A 21,372-nucleotide genomic window follows, 5' to 3' on the forward strand; every position below is an offset into this window, starting at 1 on the left:
TCTATTTTCTTTTGTGACACAAAAAACAAATTGGCCGCATTCTGCAGAACCGCAATGGGACTGAAGAAGTACTTCCAATTAATTTTCCGGGTCAGCGAAAATAAAAACACAAACAAAAATTATTTTCTGACTCAGGCTATGTGTCGCATGCACTGTGGATATCAAAAAAAATCATTTGGCCAATATAAAATTATTTTATATTTTTTACAGTCTCTATTATTTATTATTGTTCATTCTTTTTTTTTTTGTTCGATTATATTATAACAAAATTCGTTCTTTGTTTAGCCAAATAATTTTTTTTACGTCTGCCACTGCAGCCGAATCTCGTTATCATAGTTTTGAACTTGAGACCTTGGCAATCATATATGCCCTGCGCCGTTTTCGAATATATCTGGAACATAAACCCTTTTTGATAGTAACCGACTGTAGTTCCTTAGTTCAAACCTTGAGTAAAAAAGCTATAAATCCCCGTATCGCCCGTTGGTCCCTTGAGTTGGAAAGTTTTAATTATTCTATAGCCCATAGGCCGGGGTCAAACATGGCCCATGTAGATGCGCTTAGTAGGCAAACAGAGTTGCTAAGAGAGGTGGAGGGAATTTCCGATCCGTGTCCGATTCCGTCAAGAGATATTGAACCTTGTAAACCGTATGGATCTTCTGAACCTAGTGAACCTTGTAAACCGTGTGGATATTCCGAACCTTGTAGACCGTGTGAACCTAGTGAACCTTGTAAACCGTGTGAACTTTCTGAACCCCGTGGAACTAAGAGATCTTTTCAACCTACGACATGTGATGTACCTTGTAATCGTAAGAAACGTGTTAAATCCGTTAGGTTTGCCCCGGAAGTTGAGAATATTATTGGAATTGTAGGTGCGTCCCCTTATGATATTGATTTACTGTTGCAGACCGAACAGATAAGGGATTCCGAAATACGTCGAGTGCGAGAGAAGTTAGAGATTGGTGAAGTTGAAAATTTTGTGTTGATAGATGGAATAGTGTATAGATCGAAGGATAATGAGAAAATGTGTATGTATGTTCCGAGCCGAATGCAGGAAGATTTAATTAGGAAATTTCATGAAAAATTGGGACATTTTGCGACAGATAAGTGTGTTAATAAAATGAGAGAAAAATATTGGTTTCCCGGTATGAGAAGTAAGGTTGATTTGTTTATAAAGAATTGTCTACCGTGTATTCTACATTCAGTCCCGAAGAGCATTCATAATAGAACGCTTCATAGTATACCTAAAGTTCCGGTCCCGTTTGATACGATACATATTGACCACCTAGGTCCCCTCCGTCTATTAACTCGAAGAGAAAGCATTTGTTGGTGATTATTGATGCGTTCACGAAGTTTGTTAAATTATATCCTGTCAACTCCACCAGTACTAAGGAGGTAAATTGTTCATTAGAAAAATATTTCGAATACTATAGTCGGCCTCGTAGAATCATTTCCGATAGAGGCACGTGTTTCACTTCCTTTGAGTTTCAAGAGTTCCTCGAGTCCAGAAATATTGACCATATTAAGGTAGCTACGGCGGCCCCTCAGGCAAATGGGCAAGTTGAGCGTGTGAACCGTGTTCTAACACCAATGTTGGGAAAACTATCAGAGCCCCTAAATCAAGCCGATTGGTATAAGCTGCTTAACCGTGTTGAATTCGCTATAAACAATTCCGTGCAGTGTAGTACCGGAAAGACCCCTAGTATGTTGTTATTTGGATGTGAGCAACGTGGTCCAGTAGTAGATGAGCTTACCGAGTATTTGGAAGAGAAATTTAGTCAAGAGAAACCGCAATGTCTAGATACCGTAAGGTAAGCAAGTGAGAATATTCGTCAATCACAGATCCGAAATGAAACCGCATACGGCTTAAAGCATAGGGCACCGGCGTTGTACAAGCTAGATGATTTTGTTGCTATTCGTAATGTTGATGCGAGTGCAGGACATTGTAAGAAGTTTGCACCCAAGTATCGTGGCCCATATAGAGTAAACCGCGTTTTTCCTAATGACCGTTATGAAATAACTGATATAGACAATTGTCAGCTGACGCAACTCCCATATAAGGGGATCCTTGAGGCTGCTAGGCTTAAACCATGGTTGCAAGTGTGTAATAAAACTATAGGATTATGTTTATGATCGAGGTCGATTAAATGTCAGGTTGCCCGAATGTAAACATCCCATTTTGAACCGCGCGCCTTAGTGTAACCAAATTGTATAATGTTACGATATCGATATAAAGTGTTATCGATCTAAATAGAATGAAGGTAGATTATAAGAATAAAGAAAGAGGGTCACTTTTGATTTTGGAGAAAAAACGACCGACGCGCAAATAAAATAGCGAAAAGAAAAATCAAATAAAATAAAAGCAATCCGACGTTAAATTATTATAAAATAAAACCTGGAGTACTACAACCTACTTAATTGTAGGAATATGACTAAATATATTAGAAAACCATCGAATGGATACCGCGAAATATTTGAGCTTAAAAAATATAAAGTGCCACAATTAGACTGTCAAAAGTAAATAGTTCAATAGACGTGTAAATTAATATGTTCCTCCGTCGTGGTTGGTCCTATGGCCTCCTGACGTGCGGATATTCCTTCCCGTGGGATCCGGTACGATGCTGCCACCAGGGATTTATATCTTCTTACGAAGTTTAGGTTGGAGGGCGTGACTTTGCCCTCTTTGTCGATCGCTGGCCTTTTGGCTCAGCGAGAGTATTCAAATAATAAAATGATATTTTACGGCTGCGTGCCGGAGTGAATAGCTGCTCTTTATTAAAGCTCTGGCTTAAGACTAAATACAAAAGAATATGAAAGTGTGGATCTACTCTGGCTCCAATGCATCACGCCATAAACCCATGGTCGGCAAGCCGACTCAGCATTTATGCAACATAGCTCGGTACCCCGGATAAGGGGTGTCCGGTTGCTGTTGCTGACCGTTCGTAGCGCGGAGCGCTGAACTCGGTTGGGGCGCGTCAGCATTGTTTATATGAAGTACTAGTGTTTGTGTATTGGTGACAAAAGTGTTGGTACTCTTAGTTGTTAACTACTCCCCCTCTAAGATTATGACCGTCCTCGGTTATATTGAGTTTATCGATGGTTTGTTGAATTTCAGCGGAGGCTCGCCTTCTCCTTAATGCCAGAAAAAGGATGAGTGAACCAATCAGACCAATGTTAATGACTACTCCAGCCGCGAACCAAACGATGGCCGACGATGTTCAGTAGCGGCGATCTTGCTACGCCAGGCTGCTTGTCTATTGTTTTCCGGAAGTTTACGAACTCCGTTCCGTTGATGGTAGCTGATCGCTCGAATGTCACAAGATGTGTTCCTTTGACGAGCACCTCTGGACCGCCGTCCGTGCTGATGCGAGCTGTTGCCTCATTGATGATAACTATGCCGTCATCTATAGGCATTACTGCCCTAAGGTGACTGGATTGCGTGTGGCATTGGGCTGTATTTCCCGCATGGAGTGAGCGGGCGCAGGTTTCGCGTCGGGATCGCTCGCAGAAAGAGCTGTGAGTGGTTTCCATGCACTCGGTGAGCGAAAAGGTGTCTTCCTCGCACTCTGCTAAGGTGTCTTCATCGAGTCGCAGGATTGTCTGATAGTGTGATACGGGGTATACGAGAACCTTCTTACATCTTACCTTCACCCTAGGATAGGCTATCAGTATGTGAATAATGCTGTCGGACTGAAGAACCCTAATCTTAGAGGCTTCTAATAAGCTAACTATTGGAGTGTCTTGTTCAATTAATGAGCTCAAATCGGCATGATTAAGGATTGTGGGATTCACTATGTTAGCTTTAGCCAATGTGATTGTGAGAATTAAATTTTGGATCTCTGTTGTCAGCATTCTATTTCTCGCTAGTAATGCCTCATACAAATGCGGGGTGTCGACCAAGTCGTTGTTTCGGGCTTTAATAATTTTGTTTACGGTGTCGGTCAGTTTGTTTATTTGTATTTGGGTTTCGGAATTTATATTAATTTGCCTGGAGTTGGAATCTATTAGCTGGGCTTCGGTCATTTTGATCTTTAGAAAATCTGAGGCGTCGGGAGTTCCTGCAACTACCTTAAGGGCTGTACCTAAAAAGTCTAAGCTTCTAGCGATACGGTGGTGTATTTTTAAAACGGACAACAAGTTTATAATGTGATCTGTATCCACGTCTAACAACTTGCGCATATGCGATTGTGGAAAGGAAGCGGACAATTTCTTTGTTTCATCTACCATGTAAATATAATCAGACAGGTTGCTCGAATGCCTCAGGCAATTACGATGCTCGAACACCAATACGTCTCCATCTACGACGGGAATGTATTTGGCGTGGGAAAAGTCGGTAATCCGAGCACTTGCCACTGCCAGGGTGATGAGTGTTATGATGGCGAACCTGCAAACCAAACGTAGAATGAGACCACGGCACAAATACTTAAATCTGGCTTACTACTAGGAATAGGCAAATAAAAGTGGGAATTTTATTTGAGGTTGTCCTTGTGGACCACCCTCCCCTTAATGAGAACAGACGTTCCCAGGTCTGCTTGCACCTTTTGTTCTGTGCATAACGGGGTTAGCTTATTTCCTAACCTTTTATTGTTTTTGACAAACACTTCTTCTCCTACCTCAAAAACACGGTTCTGCCTAGCTGGGTTGCATCTTTCGATGTTGTTTTGCTGGGCCTTTACCAGCCTGTCTTTTATGCCTAGGCAGCGATCATCAGAACCCGTGTGGAGAATCTCGACTGGTCTCTCCTGAGTGACAGAATGTAGGGTCTTATTATACTCTATTGTTGCCCTCAATATTAATTCTGTCGTATCGCTGATTTTTTTGTCTAACTTAAGACACCTGGCTATTTCTGTCAAGGTACTGTGGAATCGTTCCACTTTACCGTTTGACAGGCTATGCAGCGGCGCCGCATTTACAATGTCTATGTGGTAGTTGTTTTTAAGTAAGGAGGTGATAGTCTCCGAATTGAAGGCGGCTTCATTGTCGCAATATATCATTTTGATTTTGGGAAACAAATTTACGAGTTGAAGCAGGGGCCCCGTGACGTCCACTATTGTTCTGGACAGCACTGGTTGCACTATTGCAAATTTCGAGAACTTGTCAACACATGTTAAGAATTGCTTCTTATCAGTTGAGAAGATATCGATGTGCAACATTTCGCCGGTATAGCCTGGTATGGGTGTTTCCCCGAGCTCTTGTTTTTTAGGATGCCTGTCGTATTTGGCTTTGGTGCATATTTTGCAATTTGCAACCACTTCCTTTGCTAGGCTGCTCATTTTGGGGAAATAGTAATCGCGGAGGACTTGCTTGGTATTCTCCTGAGCCGCCCTGTGTGCACGATTAAGTTCTGTCGTGACAATTTCCAACTGCTCATTTCTATTCGTAACGTCTATAACCATATTCTTACAGTATCGGAACTGCGTAGCTGGGAAATGAGAAATTAAATTATGTTGAAAACTTGCCAGGGTGGGTAGATCGCAGTGTATCGCATTCACGACTTCGGGGTTTACGACCTCCTTCAGCATTTCCAAAATGGTGCTTTTGTCTGCGAAATTGATAAGGTGGCGAGTTTTACTGCGAAACAACACCAAGCTTCGTTTTAGTCGGAAACGTGCTTCTTCTATGACAATCTGATTTCTGAAGCAGTTCACCGGTTGGTCTGTCGTTTCGACCGTGTAGGTCAATGACAGTTCGCTGTGGATAGTCGCAGCGTCTGACTGAGGCTCATTTTGTAGGGCATTAATGTTCTGCCTAGAAAGAGCGTCAGCCACATGGTTATCTTTACCTGGTTTGTAGTGGATTTTTGCGTTATGATCATCGATATACGCTTTCCATCTTTTTATCTTCGGATTTGGATTCCGATCGGACACCGCGAATGTCAGCGGCTGATGGTCCGTATAAATATTTATATCGCGAGTGCCGTAGAGGTAGTGTTGTAACTTGCCCAAGGCCCACACTATGGCCAACAATTCTCTTTCATTTGTGGCGTAGTGTGACTCGCTTTCTTTCAGGGTCCTAGAGATCATAGTGATGGGTCTTTTATCTTGCGATAAAACCGCACCAATACCGTTCGCAGAGGCATCCGTCGTCAGATCGAATGGCTTCTTGAAATCGGGGTATCTGAGCATTACATCTTCAGAAGCCAAGATGTTCCTCAGCCTCTCAAATGCATCTCTTTGCAAATCACTAAACTCAATAGGTGTTTTCTTGGACATGTGTTTGCTGATAGAGCCGTTTACTCCTTTCAGCAAGTCTGTCAAGGGCCGCAAAGTCCTTCACGAAGCAACGGTAATAACTGGCCAGACCCAAAAATGACCTTAGCTCATACAAATTTGTAGGCTCTGGATATTCCTTTATGGCCTTTACTTTTTCTGGGTCGGTTTTTGCACCTTCATTGGTAACAATAAATCCCAGATATTCAACACTCTGCTTAAAGAAGTGTGTTTTTTCGCTGGATACCTTCATATTAGCATTGCACAGGCTTTTTAAAACCCAATCTATATGCTTGACGTGGTCATTTTCGTTTTCAGAAAAAATAATGACGTCATCTACGTAAACATAGCATGACTTGCCAATTTGGTCTCGTAAGACGTCGTCGATCGCTCTTTGGAAGATGCTTCCCGCATTCTTCAATCCGAACGGTAACCGACAAAACTCATACTTTCCGCCGTTTACCGAAAAAGAGGTCTTTTCGCGGTCCTGTTCGGCCAAGTATATTTGGTGGTAGCCAGACTTTAGATCTAACGTCGTAAAGTACTTAGCTTTTCCTAGGTTCGCCAGTATCATGGAGATGTTTGGCATTGGGTATTTATCAGCGATGGTTTTTTCATTAAGTTTCCTAAAGTCTATAACTAAACGCTTATTTTTGTTCCCCAATTCATCCTGGCCTTTTTTGTCTACAACCCATGTTGGATTGTTGTAAGGCGATTTAGAGGTTCTAATGATGCCTTTCTGAAGTAAGTCTGCGATTTCTCGCTTAACAAACTCAGATACACCCATTGGATGCGGGTATAGCTTGGAGTATACCGGCTTATCATCGCTTGTGCGAATTCTGGCGACAACAGAGGTGTTAAACGGCAGTGCCTCGTTAGAGGCTGAAAATGCCTTAGATCTGTTTTCGATCATACCTCGAAATTGCGCTTTTACAGGCTCTGGCACGGCGATGTCATTTACGTTAGTAAAATTAACATTATCGCAATTATGATGCTGAAGCTTCTCAGAAACAGAACCATAATTTATCGTACCTTTCTCTGCGTCGAGTTTTGCTCCTACTTGAGCTAGGAGATCAAATCCAATTATACCATCGAATGGTGTCATTGCGTCCAAAAGAAAAAACGCAGATGTTTTTCCAAAAATATTCATTAAACATTTTTGGTGAACCCTGTTAGAACCATGAATGGAACTAACCGTGAAAGGGGAATCGACGGGCACTACATGTTTAAGCTCCTTTACGGGCTTGATGTAGTTTTTCGCCGCCCCTGTGTCAATTAGTATTTTTAGTAGTCTCCCTTGGAGCTGTCGTTCAATGAACGGCAGTCGGGAGCGCTCCCTAAAAAATTGATCTGATCATTTTCATCGGATTCGTCATCTAACTCGGTAACGGCCGCTGCGGCCGCACCATCATACTCGCCGCCATTATTCTCTTCAGCCTGTTGCATAGTGTTCTGCAATTTCTGACGCCTCTGCCCGGTCATGCGAGCGGAGCCGAATCTTTTCTGGCCTCGAGTACTCTCGGCCTTGGCGTTTGTAGGCTGACCGTTTCCAAAGGAGGTCGGTTGCCTTTGTTGGGTTACAGTGGAGCCTAACTCCATAGGCTCAGGTGCTTGATTCTGATAGCTGTTATTATTCTGGGCAAAATTATTTTGTTTACCCTGCTTCTTGTAAAAATGAGGGTTTTTCCCTAGGCCGTCCTCGGCCCTGCTATATTTTCCATGCGGCTCCTTTGAGCGGTTTCGATCCTTTCGGTGCTCATAGGCGGTTGCCTTGTCCTCTAAAACCTTTGCATATGTATTGGCAAAGTTTGTGCGTTCTATGGTAGCCTCGGACTCCCTAGCAAAAGCTAAAGCTGAGGGCAAATCCTTGGGCTGCGCCGGCAAGACTATGGCCCTCAAGGGTTTCCTAAGACCGGCAATAAATGCGTGGAGAGCATCCTCTCTAACTTCATTATTAAACAGAATCGCACTGTCCGGTTCGTGAGTCATAACGATCTTGTTTGTTATTAACGTCAATCGTTTCTCTACATCGTCGTAATATTCCATTAGGCTAAGCTCTCCTTGCCTAACTGTTTCGAGTCCCTGCCTAAGCACGCGCAGCGACGTTTTGTCCGCGTAGGTACAATCCAGTCGAGCAATAATGGCATCGAAATTTAGGACTGTGTTATGGGCAACTAGTAGCCCTCTCGCTGGCCCCCTAACTTTGTTCCTGATAATCGAGACAGCTTGGTAATGTGCCTCGCTACCGTCATACCGTTTGAAGATTTCGTATGCGTCTACGGCTGACTGCCGCCATGACACATAGTCGTCCTGTTCCCCCGAAAAGTCTGGCAAGGTCTTCACAATGTCAAGCTTGACCTCGCACCGTACGTCAGGGTTTGGGATTATTTTTTTGTATGCCTCTACCTGTGGTGCTTCTACACGCAAGTTTTGCATCTGCTGTTTAACCTCATCTAATTGTGCCTGGAAGGCCTGCGTTAGTCTGTGTTCTTGTTCAGCCAAAGCCTGGCTAACAGCTCCAGCTATAATAGCTTGTAGCTGTGCGGCGTCCATGGCTGCAGTGCTACTTGTAGTATTCGGACAAAAACCTACTGGCTCTGAACTAAACTCGTCGTCACTAACGTCTTCGACTTTTATGTTTCTATATGCCGTCCAACTCATTTACCATTGGTTGACACCACGCAAATTAATTCTTTCCGAGCACGGTCGATCGGCTATGCGAGGCGTGATATTTGCACGCGCGAGAAATATAAGGCGACACAAAGGGAAAAAGGTGTTTCCCCTAAAAACGACAAGGAAAAGGTCTGCACAGAATTTACTCTTGTAAAAAGTAGGCTGTGTAAAATCAATGGGTCGAGGTAAAGTAAAGTAGAATTTACGTTTGGGGTATGCTACAGAATTTTCTGTTGGTAAAAGTTTTTTTTTTTTTTTTTTTAATAATAATAATTTTTATTTATTAAGGCATACGGGGAAACTTGGAGCCCCTTTGTGTCCTTCTTTTCTATTAATTCAGGCCATTTGGGCGCGCCGGCTAACTACAGTTAGCTTTTTCTATTTTACAATGATTTTACTACAATTACATAACAATCACAGATAACATATAGGAATTAAGATAAGCGTCAGCTTCTGCTGACCCTTGTCACAGGAGATCGGGATATGAGATCCCTCGGTTGTCTTCTATTCAGCCTTCTTAGTGGGCGAGATCTATTTAGAGCGCTGGCCAGCCGATTTCTGTGGCGCTCCAACCTGTCATGGTATCTGCTCGAGTGCTGGTTTATCTCGTCAAATACCGTTGCGAGTTTCAGGTCTCTGTGCAGGGTGGTGTTTCGCACAAACCACTCGCATCCGGTGATGAGTCTTGCGACCTTATTTTGTATAGCCTGGATCCTTTTGATTTGGCTGTCGCATGCCAAGCCCCAGATTTGGCACCCGTACTTCCAGTTTGGAGCTAAAATCTGTTTGTAGATTGTCAGCTTGTTGGAAAGCGACAATTTACTGCGCGGACAGAGTAGCCAGTAGTGCTTCGCCACCTTAGCACGTAGGCGCGTTCTAATGTCGGTCACATGCTTGGCAAATGTGAGTCTGCGATCCAGAAGCACTCCAAGGTATTTGGCTGCATTCGGCTGTGGTACAGGGGCTGCCTCGATGTAAACGGGCGGTGGCGTTCTCCGCTTTAAAGTATAGCAGACGTTGTTGGATTTACTGCTATTTATGCCAATGTTCCAACGTCTTGCCCATTCCGAGAATCGATCTGCAAAGTCCTGTATACCATCCGCTGCGTCGTGCTCGCATCGGGACCTGTAGGTGACGCACACGTCATCGGCAAATGTGGCCAACATTGAATTCCCGTAGAGGCTTACATCCGGCTGCGGCATGTCGTGGCTATATAGGCAGTAGAGCAGGGGGCCAAGGACACTTCCTTGTGGAACACCAGCTGCCACATTGTGCTCGGTGGAAATTGCTGAATGGAAGCGCACAGCGAACCTCCTACCTTCCAGGTACGATTTTAGCAACCCATAATATGGAGCAGGCAGCGTTTGCTTGATTTTTAGCTGAAGTCCAAGGTGCCACACTCGATCAAACGCTTCTCGAATGTCCAAGAAGAGGCTGTTGCAATATTATTTGCTGTCGTAGGCAGTCAGAATTTGCTCGACGACCCGATGGAGCTGCTCGACAGTACAGTGGCCAGCACGAAAACCGAACTGGTGCTCAGGGGTAATCCCCTGGGCTTCCATAATCCTTACAATCCGGACAGCAATCATTCTCTCAAACACCTTCGAAATTGAAGGGAGGAGACTGATCGGCCGGTAGGAGGCGGGCTCCCTTTCCGGCTTGCCAGGTTTGTGGATCATGGAGATTATCCCGAGCTTCCACTGATAAGGGAAGTATTGCAACCTCACAATAGCGTTGAAAACCAACGTTATGTAGAGGATCGCTTGGCTGGGCAGGGCCTTCAATGTGGCGTTGCAGATGACGTCATGTCCTGGTGCTTTGTTGCTACTCTGGCGCACAATGACTTCGGCTACCTCGCAGGGTTCAAACGGCGTGATTGGCAGATCCATTTGAAGCGCTTGGTTCAACCGCTCCTGAGTTTCTTCAATCTGTTGCAGGCTGGCGAGGTTGAATGGTTGAAATCGCTCAGCGAGGTGCGCAGCGAATACCTCCGCTTGTCCCAAGTCGGTCCGACACCATGTCCCGTTGCTATCGACTAAAGGCGACTTCCTCGTGCAACGCCTTTTGATTGCGCGCGTGGCCTTCCACAGCGAATGCGTCGCTTCGCTTTCTACTCCAGTATTGGCAAGCCTTTCGTCGAACCATGCGGATTTGTGCCGCACCAGCGCGCATCGGAGCCTACTCAGCGCTCGATTCCATTCCGTCTTGTCCAACGGGTGACGGGACCTCATCCACCTAGCGCGTAAGCGCCTCTTCTCAGCTATGAGCAGCAGGATCTCTCTGGTTATTGGGATTCGATCTACCGCGGGCTGCCGAGATATGCTGCGAGTTGCCAGTCGAGCTGCTGACTTGATATTGTTGGTGAGCAGTTCAATAGCTTCATCAACATCCTGACCAGAGTTTAAGGTAGTGTTGAGGGGCAATGTGGATTCTAGTTGCGATTGGAATACCTCCAGGTTAGTACGCCTAGTGATAAGCCGCTCCATCTTAGGGTAGCATATCGCCCCCGCATCCAGCGTAATTACCAGAGGCAGGTGGTCGGAGCTAAGCTCAACAACCGCACTTATGTTAGCGTGAATGCCCAGCACACCCTTTGTCAGTGCAAAATCAATGTACCCTGGGGAGCCTCTACTGCCATACGGGTATCTTGTTGGTCCTCCTGTTGCTAGCGAGTTCACCTCCGAGTTTAGTACGAGATTCGCTAGTGCAATGCCTCTTTGGTTGCTCCTTCGCGCACCCCAGAGCCAGTGGGACGCGTTCCAATCGCCCGCAACGATGAATTTCGTCTGGAACTCTTCTAGAATATCCTTAAACTCGTCCGTAGTCCATGCAAATCTCGGTGGGCAGTAGACCGCTCCAAAGCTTATAGGACCAAGTGCCGTTTCAATAGCCGCCGGCGCGAGCTGCACCTTGTCAGTGGCTATTGGTGTTAGCGGGAAGTGGGCAAGGCTAGATTTGATCAAGATTGCTGCCCCTCCTTTGGCGTTGCCAGCACTCGGATCATTGGCAGTGTAAGCTACAAAGCCGAATAGCTTGGGCGCCTCTGTCCCCTTGCAGTGTGTCTCGCTGAGCAGTAACACATCGATTTCATGACGTTGCACGAAGCACTCCACTTCAGGCAACTTCGTGGATACGCCGTCGGCGTTCCACACTAGGATGCGCAACGGCATCATTATGGGGCTTGCTGCGCATGGAGGGCAGTGAGCAGATTAAGAATCTGCCCCTGCTGCTGTGTCTGTTATTGCTGCTGCTTTAGCATCATCATCATAAGCTCCATCTGCTTTTCTTGGAGCGCCCGGAGGGAGTTAATGCTATCACTCAGTGCCTTGAGGATGACTTCGATGTTGTTGCTGGTGTCCGTCGGCTGCTGGAGTTGATCTCTCGTCGTCCTTTGTCGGCTGCGGCTCCTGTCGTTGCAGTGCTGCTGGTGCTGCTTTGCTATGTCTGCATAGGAAACGCCGCCTTGAAGGGTGGCAGTCGCCCTGCTTCCGGTGGTGTAGCTTGGCAAACTTCTACCCGTACCTTCGGTTTTGCTTCCAAGTCCACTCTTCGGCCTCGAGCGTTGCAGATACTCCTGGTACTTGGTGCAGCCCGAATAGTTGGCTGGGTGCTGTTTACCACAGTTGTAGCAAGTGCATTCCTCACTGCGCGGTCGAGTACACTCCTTGGCAGGATGCTCTCCACCGCACTGGCTTTGTTGTGGGAGTGCCAGGCTCGCTGCGCTTTAGGGGCGTATGTACATCAAGGACCTTGTGACCAGCTTTTTCAATCTCCTCCTTAATCTGGGCGGTCAGCATGCTGTGGTGCAGACCTTTTACGCAGACTCTATAAGGTCTGTCCTCCTTCAGCTGGTAGCAATGAAACTCGTATTGCTCGTCCTCTAGCCAGCTGACGATACTTCGAAACGTGCTTGCATCAGCAGCGTAAAGTCGCATGACACCACCCAGCGATGCTCTAGCTTCGACCTTGCTAATGTCAGCCACTCTTTTAATTCCCAGCATCAGCAAGTTGACGTTGTTGACACCTTCAAGCACAATTGGTGGTGGCTTTGGTTGCGCTTTGCCAGTAGCCGCCCTCTCCTGTGCAGCTATAGCAGCTTGGCGGCTAGTGCTGGGCTGCTCGTCACTTTCAAGTTCAGATTCCATGTTAGCTGGCGTGTCCGCGAGGAGCCCGAAACGATTTGATCGGCCATTGTAGCTAGCTTGGGAGGTATCATCCTTCTTGCCAGAGTTCAATTTCTTCCTCTCAAGATTTGGAGAAGAGCCTGGTATTATCTTGCGCTTTACAGTTTGGAAGCGCTGCACTACTGCGTGACCTGAAGCAGAGTTTAGGTTGTGGGTGTGGAGCCCAGCTGGGGATTCATTGGCGCTCGAAAAGGGGCCAGTAGTCGGAGTCACCGTCGTGGTAATCTCGGTTACGCCGTTCATCGTCTCAGGTTGATTGACGGCTTTTCTAAGCGCATCGCCAAGCATCTCTTTATATCTTGTTGTTTTCATGCTGTCTCTAGCTTTCGTTTTTAGAGCACGCCTGGAAGTATGCATCAAATCACCAGGGTCCTAGTCAAGACTTGGACCCTGGGATAGTTGGAGCTTTGAGCTCAACAGCTGATTTTTGTGCACAAGCGAACACGTGGCCGCTGGGAGCCCCACTTTGTGTAAATAAATTCACAGTCTTTTTTAAATGAAAGTGGTTAAGTTCCACCACAGTATCACTGATATCGACTTGAGGGTCACTACTAACAATTTGTGCCACAATTTTGGACTTGTCTTTGGCTTATCACGGCGAACAGAAGTTTTCACTTTTCGCGTTGTTTAGCTGCGTACCCCGCGCGTGCAGTGGGTAAAAGTATGATGTGGAAAATAATGCTCCCTAAAAGCATGCAAAAAAGGGCTGTTAGCTTTTTTATTTATTTAATATTCCACACAAAATTCCTTAGGTTGCCGAGTGACTTCACTAATCAAACTTACATGGCCTGTACTCTTAACTACGTTGTTATGTTAAGATATTATTAGGTGCGGGTACTAAATGTACGTTGGGCGCCAATTAATATGTTCCTCCGTCGTGGTTGGTCCTATGGCCTCCTGACGTGCGGATATTCCTTCCCGTGGGATCCGGTACGATGCTGCCACCAGGGATTTATATCTTCTTACGAAGTTTAGGTTGGAGGGCGTGACTTTGCCCTCTTTGTCGATCGCTGGCCTTTTGGCTCAGCGAGAGTATTCAAATAATAAAATGATATTTTACGGCTGCGTGCCGGAGTGAATAGCTGCTCTTTATTAAAGCTCTGGCTTAAGACTAAATAGAAAAGAATATGAAAGTGTGGATCTACTCTGGCTCCAATGCATCACGCCATAAACCCATGGTCGGCAAGCCGACTCAGCATTTATGCAACATAGCTCGGTACCCCGGATAAGGGGTGTCCGGTTGCTGTTGCTGACCGTTCGTAGCGCGGAGCGCTGAACTCGGTTGGGGCGCGTCAGCATTGTTTATATGAAGTAATAGTGTTTGTGTATTGGTGACAAAAGTGTTGGTACTCTTAGTTGTTAACTTGTACACAAAAATTGAAAATCTACAACTTGCATATCAAAGATTTGACATAGACGTGCTATCTTACTGGAAAGGAAAGCAGTATACTGACCAGGAGTTATACGCAGTTAGTAACGTTTGTTATGCCGTACCGCCAACTCAGGTAAATAAAAATGGCATAAATAATTTAGGTTCCTTCTTAGATAGTTTCTTATTTTATAACAGGTGTCGATTGAACGAGCATTCTCCACTCTGAGGCTGGTGCTTACCGACTACCACAATCGATTAAGCCAGGATGTTCTTGAGAACATATTGCTAGTCAAATTAAATCCCACCTTTTTGGACATGGCCATTGATACTTTGCCACCATCATTTGCAGTATTGTCTTTGGCTTCGGGTTTGCTAGAGTTAAACAAGCCGCTGATTGTAAGGCAAATGTAGTTATTTGTCGTTCACCGAAACAATGAAAAAGGAATTGAAAAAATTTAAAATAGGAATTGAAAAATTTAGAATTTGTAAATTTGTGTGTGTGGGTATGATCATGGGGGTTAGTAATGATGTGTCATGACTTCTGGCTTACAGTGGTGGCAATATTCAAGTTTACATTTTTTGACTTAAAATAAGTTTACTTAATTAATTAATTAGTCCGCTTCTTCCTATTCTGACGGAGTAGGGTGTTGATTTCCTTTAGCTGTTGCTCCAGCCGCTCTTGTTGTGGTGCTGGTCTTCCCTCCTTCAGGTCGCAGATGATGACTGCGCGCCTCTACCAGTTATTCCTGAATCCTGTTTAGCTTCTCCTCAAGCACCTTCGGTTAGATGATGAAATCCATTTATTTGTAGGAGTAAAGAAAGAGTTCTTGTTTCCTTTTCGAGAACTGTCGCAATCGACATCCTGTCTAACTGCGGTGTCAGCATTGCACCGAGTTAGACTCGTGTGTGCAATGACTTCTTGGCGGCTTGGCGGGGGGTACCGAATAATATATACCCTGTGTGGTATTTGGTAATTCGCGCCTCTTCTGCCCCTCTGGTTTTTTGGGGGGCTGTTTGCGGTGTTTGCGTTAACCGCTCGTCCCGGTCCAGGGCTCGCTGACGCTCTCTCGCTGCCTGCCTTGCCATATATTCGGCTGTGGTCAGTGGTGTTGGTCCGTCTTCCGGTCTACCCTCGATGGCCTCCCGCAGACTCGGCTTGTCTGTTTGTGTCGTCGGCTTTGCAGCTTCCCACGTCGAATTATTCATTTGTACTGCGTTTACTCTTCTTTTATATTTTCCTCTGTGTTTTGTTATTGTAATTTATCTAGCGCACATGGTTGTTTGTGCGTACTTGGACGAAGAGCAACTTCGTTCTAAGAGCTGACTACGTTGGTCGCTCATTGTCGAATTTGTGCGGTAATAATTTATATTGTTTTTCTATTACACTTCCACTTTCAATTTCCAATATGTGTTTAGTTTTTGGTCCTAAGGGCTGTGCTCTTTGTCACGGTCGCCATGAGAAGATCGTTTTTAAATAAATCGAATCCGAATAATGATAGCTTTTAAATGAATCAATTCCAACTCTGTTTTAGGTGCAATTGTTATTATATTGGTTTTATAATTGGTTACTTGCGGCTCTTATTATTTTCACCTCCATTTTACACACTCCACTCTACTTACTGTTATTCCTTACATCGCTATTATTAATATTAACTGCATATCCTGGTCGTCACGAAATCCTGTTGCCTCGTTCTTAGGCCTGGAACTACCGACTGCGCCAGTTAACTCCCTTAGTAGGTTCGGGTAGTGGAATGCTGAAGATTTTGCTGTAAGTTGTTTTCCCAAATCAATCGTCCGCTGGAGTTGAGTTCTTAAATTTGAATGAATTCTTTTATTTCTTTCTCGTACTTTAAAATTTGGTTTGATACATTGTGCTTATTCTAATATGCTGATCGGCCGAAAAGTAGAAGTGGAACGGATGCGATTTGGTGTTGCAAGAGGTTCTGTTTGGCCCGATGTTTGTGTTGATTCAGCAATTCCAGTGTTACTCGATACGACGACTCAGTGTTTCAAGTGGGTAGTAACGAAGTATTTCTTGGGCCCTCTAGATCTCCAGTTGTCGAGGCGGCTTTGGCGGGGGACCACCGAGGGTAAATGCTGAGGCGGTAACTCGCGCCTCTTCTAAAATTATTTGGTTTTGGAAGCAGTTCACGGGTTTGTCTGTAGACTCAATCGTGTGTGTAAGCGAAAGTTCACTGTGTACCGTGGCCGCGCACGTCCCTGGTTCCTGGTCTCAAACAACGTTGAGTTGTTGTCTTGAGAGGGCATCTGCAACAAGGTTATTTTTTCCGGGCTTGTAAAAAATTCGTGCGCCGGACTCATCGATGCGCGCTTTCCACCTCTTTATTTTGGCGTTCGGATTGGATTCCGCTACCGCAAATGTTAACGGTTGGTGGTCGGTAAAGATGTTTATCTCATTTACCGCATATAGGTAGTGTCGCAATTTTTGTTTGCGCCGGTATCGATCAAGAATTGTAATTTAGCCCCATCTTTCCACTCGTATTCTAGGTATGGGAAGCTGGAGAGGCCTCGGTCATAAAATTTGGACCCTCAGCTACTATTTCAGCGTTCTCAGTACCGAGCTGATCATAGTAGGGGTCAGTTGGAAGGACCGGGTATGGGCTCCATGTGGTAGAGCTTCGTTGCCCTTTGAAACGGATTCTAATACTCGGACGATATTCTTTTTATGCCAGAATGGTGGGACCGAACGGTTCGTCTCCATTTTAATGGCCGGCCTTGGGCCCTGGAAGCGATTATTGTGTTGTGAGCCTCCATATCCCGAACCTAATGAAGGTCTACCATTTCCCTGATAGGAAGAAGTAAAGCGAGGGCCGCTCGCCCGTCGGTAAAATCGGTTATTCGATGCAAAATTCGCGGGTGGAGGAGACTGGGCAAACGAACGACCCCTCGCAGGAACCGCCTGTAGTTCCTTACAGAAGAAGTAGGCTTCTTGTAAGTCTTTTGGCCTACGCATGATCAACAGTCTGGGGGCGTCGTTACCGACTCCTCGAATGAAGACGTCAAGGGCCTTGTCCCTAGATAACCTCATAGTCATTCAAGATCGCCTGAGTCCGGTTGACACAAGAGCCCTATCTTTCAGGCAGACCCTCGAACGTTTGTAGTTCCTTCACGCAATCGGGAAGCGTGAAAACTTCCCTTAGCTTAGATACGAGCTACATTTTCTGATTCTAAAGTAGTAATCCTATTATTGATCTTTTTCATATTGTCCAAGGTAGGATCCGGAGCTCCGTTTATTTTATTTGTAACTTCTTTGTTTCACTTATCCAACTTGATTGATTCTTTCTGCTAATAACATATTCCACTTAGGCTATGAAGTGCGCCTTCGCTGCCTGGTGAAGCCGGCAGAGAAGCGGCTGTACTATGTATTGCTTATGCTAAGAGAGTTGGAAGAGAATGCTATGTGCGCACATTATGTACACAGCGGCTTTCGGTTAGCGTGGGAATGCTGACCATGCACTTATGCAGTGTGCTCCATAAGTCGGCGATGGGGTAACGACATATGTCCTCGCGACATATCTCATCCGAAATTAAATCGACATACCTCCTAGCGAAGTTTTTTGAGTTCGGAGGAGATATTTCGTTTTCAAAATCTCCGCTAGGAGGTATGTCGTTTTAATTTCGGATGAGATATGTCGCTTTGAAAACGACATATCTCCTCCGATCTCAAAAAACTTCGGGAGGAGATATGTCGTTTTGAAAACGACACAACTCATCCAGCTTATTATCGGCGGAGATGTGTCGCTTTTGGAGATACATCATCTTAAAAACGACACAGCAGAAAAATTTCAGATAGATTGCGGATGAATAAAACGAATTGCTATTACATTGTTTAAATTTATTTAGTTATATATATACATTTTTTATAGCCTCTTCGACTTCCTGTTGGCAGGTCGGGCATTTGGGATTAGTTTCAATTCCATTTTGTTCGTGGTTATCGACAAGTTGGTCCCAGCATGTACTACATATGTTGACATGGTTACAGGGGCGAAGCATTACAGATTTCGGATTCATTAAGCATACATTACAAGGATTTTGTTGTATAAATAACGAATCCGAGAGTTGGCTTAAATTTGATGAACTTGATGACGATGATGTGGAAGAGTTTAGGTCGGAACACATTCCAGAAAAAAGATCTTGTTTTGAAAATGTTTCATTTAGACCGACAGTCCGTGCCAAGAACACCTGAATATCGATTTCGCCTTTCTCGAACATCTCCATACAGTTCATAATTTTTTGAGCACGGTCCTGCATAATAAAAAATTAATGTTATAATATTTTTGTTTAATATTTAATTTATTTCTATATTTACTTACTCGAAGCTGCTTTGGTTGCGTCTGATTGCCTATACCACCGTTTTGAAAAAGCAGAGCGAACTCCCGACTTTTTTCATATTCGGCGTCTATGATGCATTCAACAAATTTAAAAAAGTGCCCTTTTGCTCGTATTTTGTTGCCCAAATTCAAATTGTATGCTTCAACAGAGCCTGTGGTCCGCGTCGAACGTTTAAAAACTGAAATATTTGTAGGTCCTTCCTACAAAAAAAATAAACAAATAATAAATGATGAAAATATATCGAAAAATTAATACAGCAATAATTTTATTGTATTTTAAAATACCTTTATAAGCCACTGTTTTTTATAATATTTTAAAAAGGGCGTAAAGTTCTCCTTGCTTAGAGCAGCTGCTTGTATTTTGAGAAGATTAAATGCTTCGACAATTTTGGTATCCGCTAATAGCGGCAAGTACAAGAATTTCATAAATAGAAGATAAGCCGGTTTATTGCATTTAAGCATTTTTTCTAGACCATATGTTTTTCTTGCATAAAATAAAAATTCATGGAAGGATGCAAGTTTTTTAAGGCGTTCCGCATCACTGTTTCGTAGTCGGAAATAAATGATGCCCCTTTTAAGCAACAAATATTTGAATCTACATAGGTGAATAAATGCTGATAACAGAGCTCCGTTTTGCGCGTCATTAAGACAAATAAGAATGGGGTGATCTACATAATAATAAAAACAAATTAATTTTGACATTAAATTAAACTGAAGTAAAACACATACCTTCTGCATATGCTTTATGTAAATAATAAGTAGTTGGTTAAAATCTCCAAACGGGCATACTTTGAATGTAGCATCAATTAAAAAATGCCGACTCTGCTCCTCAATATTTGCTTGCATCAAAGTAATGACCTTGCAATATGCAAATGATCCAGACGTGTAAAGTTTTTTAAAATAAACATTCGGAGAACTTCCCTTGGTCATCCCAAAACGACTCATGATGTTTTCATCTTTAAATGCTTCAAGTACGTCCACTGCGGAAGTTGGACATTTGGGTAGAAAGGGTTGACTCTTTCTTTGCAGAGTGCGTTTGACAGTGTCGTAATTGACTTCGATCTTCGCTTGTCCTTCCGTTTTTCTAATTAGAGAACAAAAAAGGATTTGTATTATGAATGCACTTGTGTATTTCTGTATTGTGTACTTTTCAAGAGTATTTACACACTCAACATAAAAAAATATATATCACAAAAATACCCTCTTGTTCGAAGAACCGTTAAGGCTGTACATGATAACCCAGCAAACAAAGAGCGGACATAATTCGGATGGATCCGAAAAATGTCCAATAAAGATATTAAAAACGGACGTAGAATCGGAGTTTCCGCCTGATTATCGAAACCTGACCCGAAAACGGGCGCTACCGATCGTCGGCGGAGACTGGTGGCGGTGGCCCGCTTTATATAGGGCTCTGGCTGGCCTAGTGTGCCCGCTTATTTGTCGTTATTTTCGCCGCCTTAGTGTGCCCACTCCCTCGGTGGAACAGTGTGCCCACATCTGCTTGGCTCTGGAGCGCGCGCGCGTATTGTTTAAATTTGAAGTTTATTTTATGATTATGTTTGAAGTTCAGTTTATTTCATTACTTTAATTTACTTCAATATGTATTCATTTTACTCCATCATTTTACTTTTATATAAATTATAAATTATAAATTATATATTATTATTATTATTAGTAACTATAATAAAAATAAATAATAACAATTTAAAGTAAAATAAATCATTGTTTTTTATATATATGTAAAAAAAGAAATGAAATTATTATTATTATCTGAAACGAATTTATTCGAACACTTTTATAATATTATAAAAGTATCTCAAAAGATACCAAATACGTCCCGTGAATAATATTAAAAAAGTATCGCGAATGATACAAATCCGTTTCGTAAATAATATTATAAAAGTATCGCGAATGATATCGAAATCGGCCCGGTTTTGATACCGCAAAAGGTGTTTGTTGTCACGCAAGAAAATTTTCGTGTATGCTGCAGTAGAAATTTTTTTATATCCTTATTTCCGGATTCAGCATCTTCCTCTGACAACTCACCGACCGATACGAGAGCATTTTCAATTACGGCAGGCCCGTGTATTAAAGTTTTATGAATGGTGGATGGTAGGTAATACCAGGAATAAGTGGTTGTTAGTACCTTGGCTATGTTTAGTGCGAAAGACTTAAATTTTTCAGCATTAATACTGTAGCCTGAAGAGAGCGCCTGGAGTAAAGTAATTTCCTATCAATGATTTCTTTATCGAATCCAGTTATTTCAGCTGATAAGACTGCATTGTTTAAAAATTCTCTAGCAGTATTTCCATCATTAGATGTACCACTTCCACCAACCTTTGGCTTGTCAACTATTATGCCCATTTTTGACCGAAACTCTTTTTGAATTCTACTTTTTCTTTCCATCACTTGGGCTTTTCCGTCGAGGGATCTAATTTGTCAAACTTTAAAATCAAGCCTATATGCGATGTGTACAAAATATTCAAAAAATCGTATGTACGCATGAAGAGGTGATAATCCGAATTCAAACGAATCCTTTTGAACTTCTCTCTGCAAGCATTCTTCAATATTGTTCATCCGTTTCG

The sequence above is a fragment of the Drosophila santomea genome, chromosome X (genome assembly GCF_016746245.2).
Source record: "Drosophila santomea strain STO CAGO 1482 chromosome X, Prin_Dsan_1.1, whole genome shotgun sequence".
Classification (NCBI taxonomy): domain Eukaryota; kingdom Metazoa; phylum Arthropoda; class Insecta; order Diptera; family Drosophilidae; genus Drosophila; species Drosophila santomea.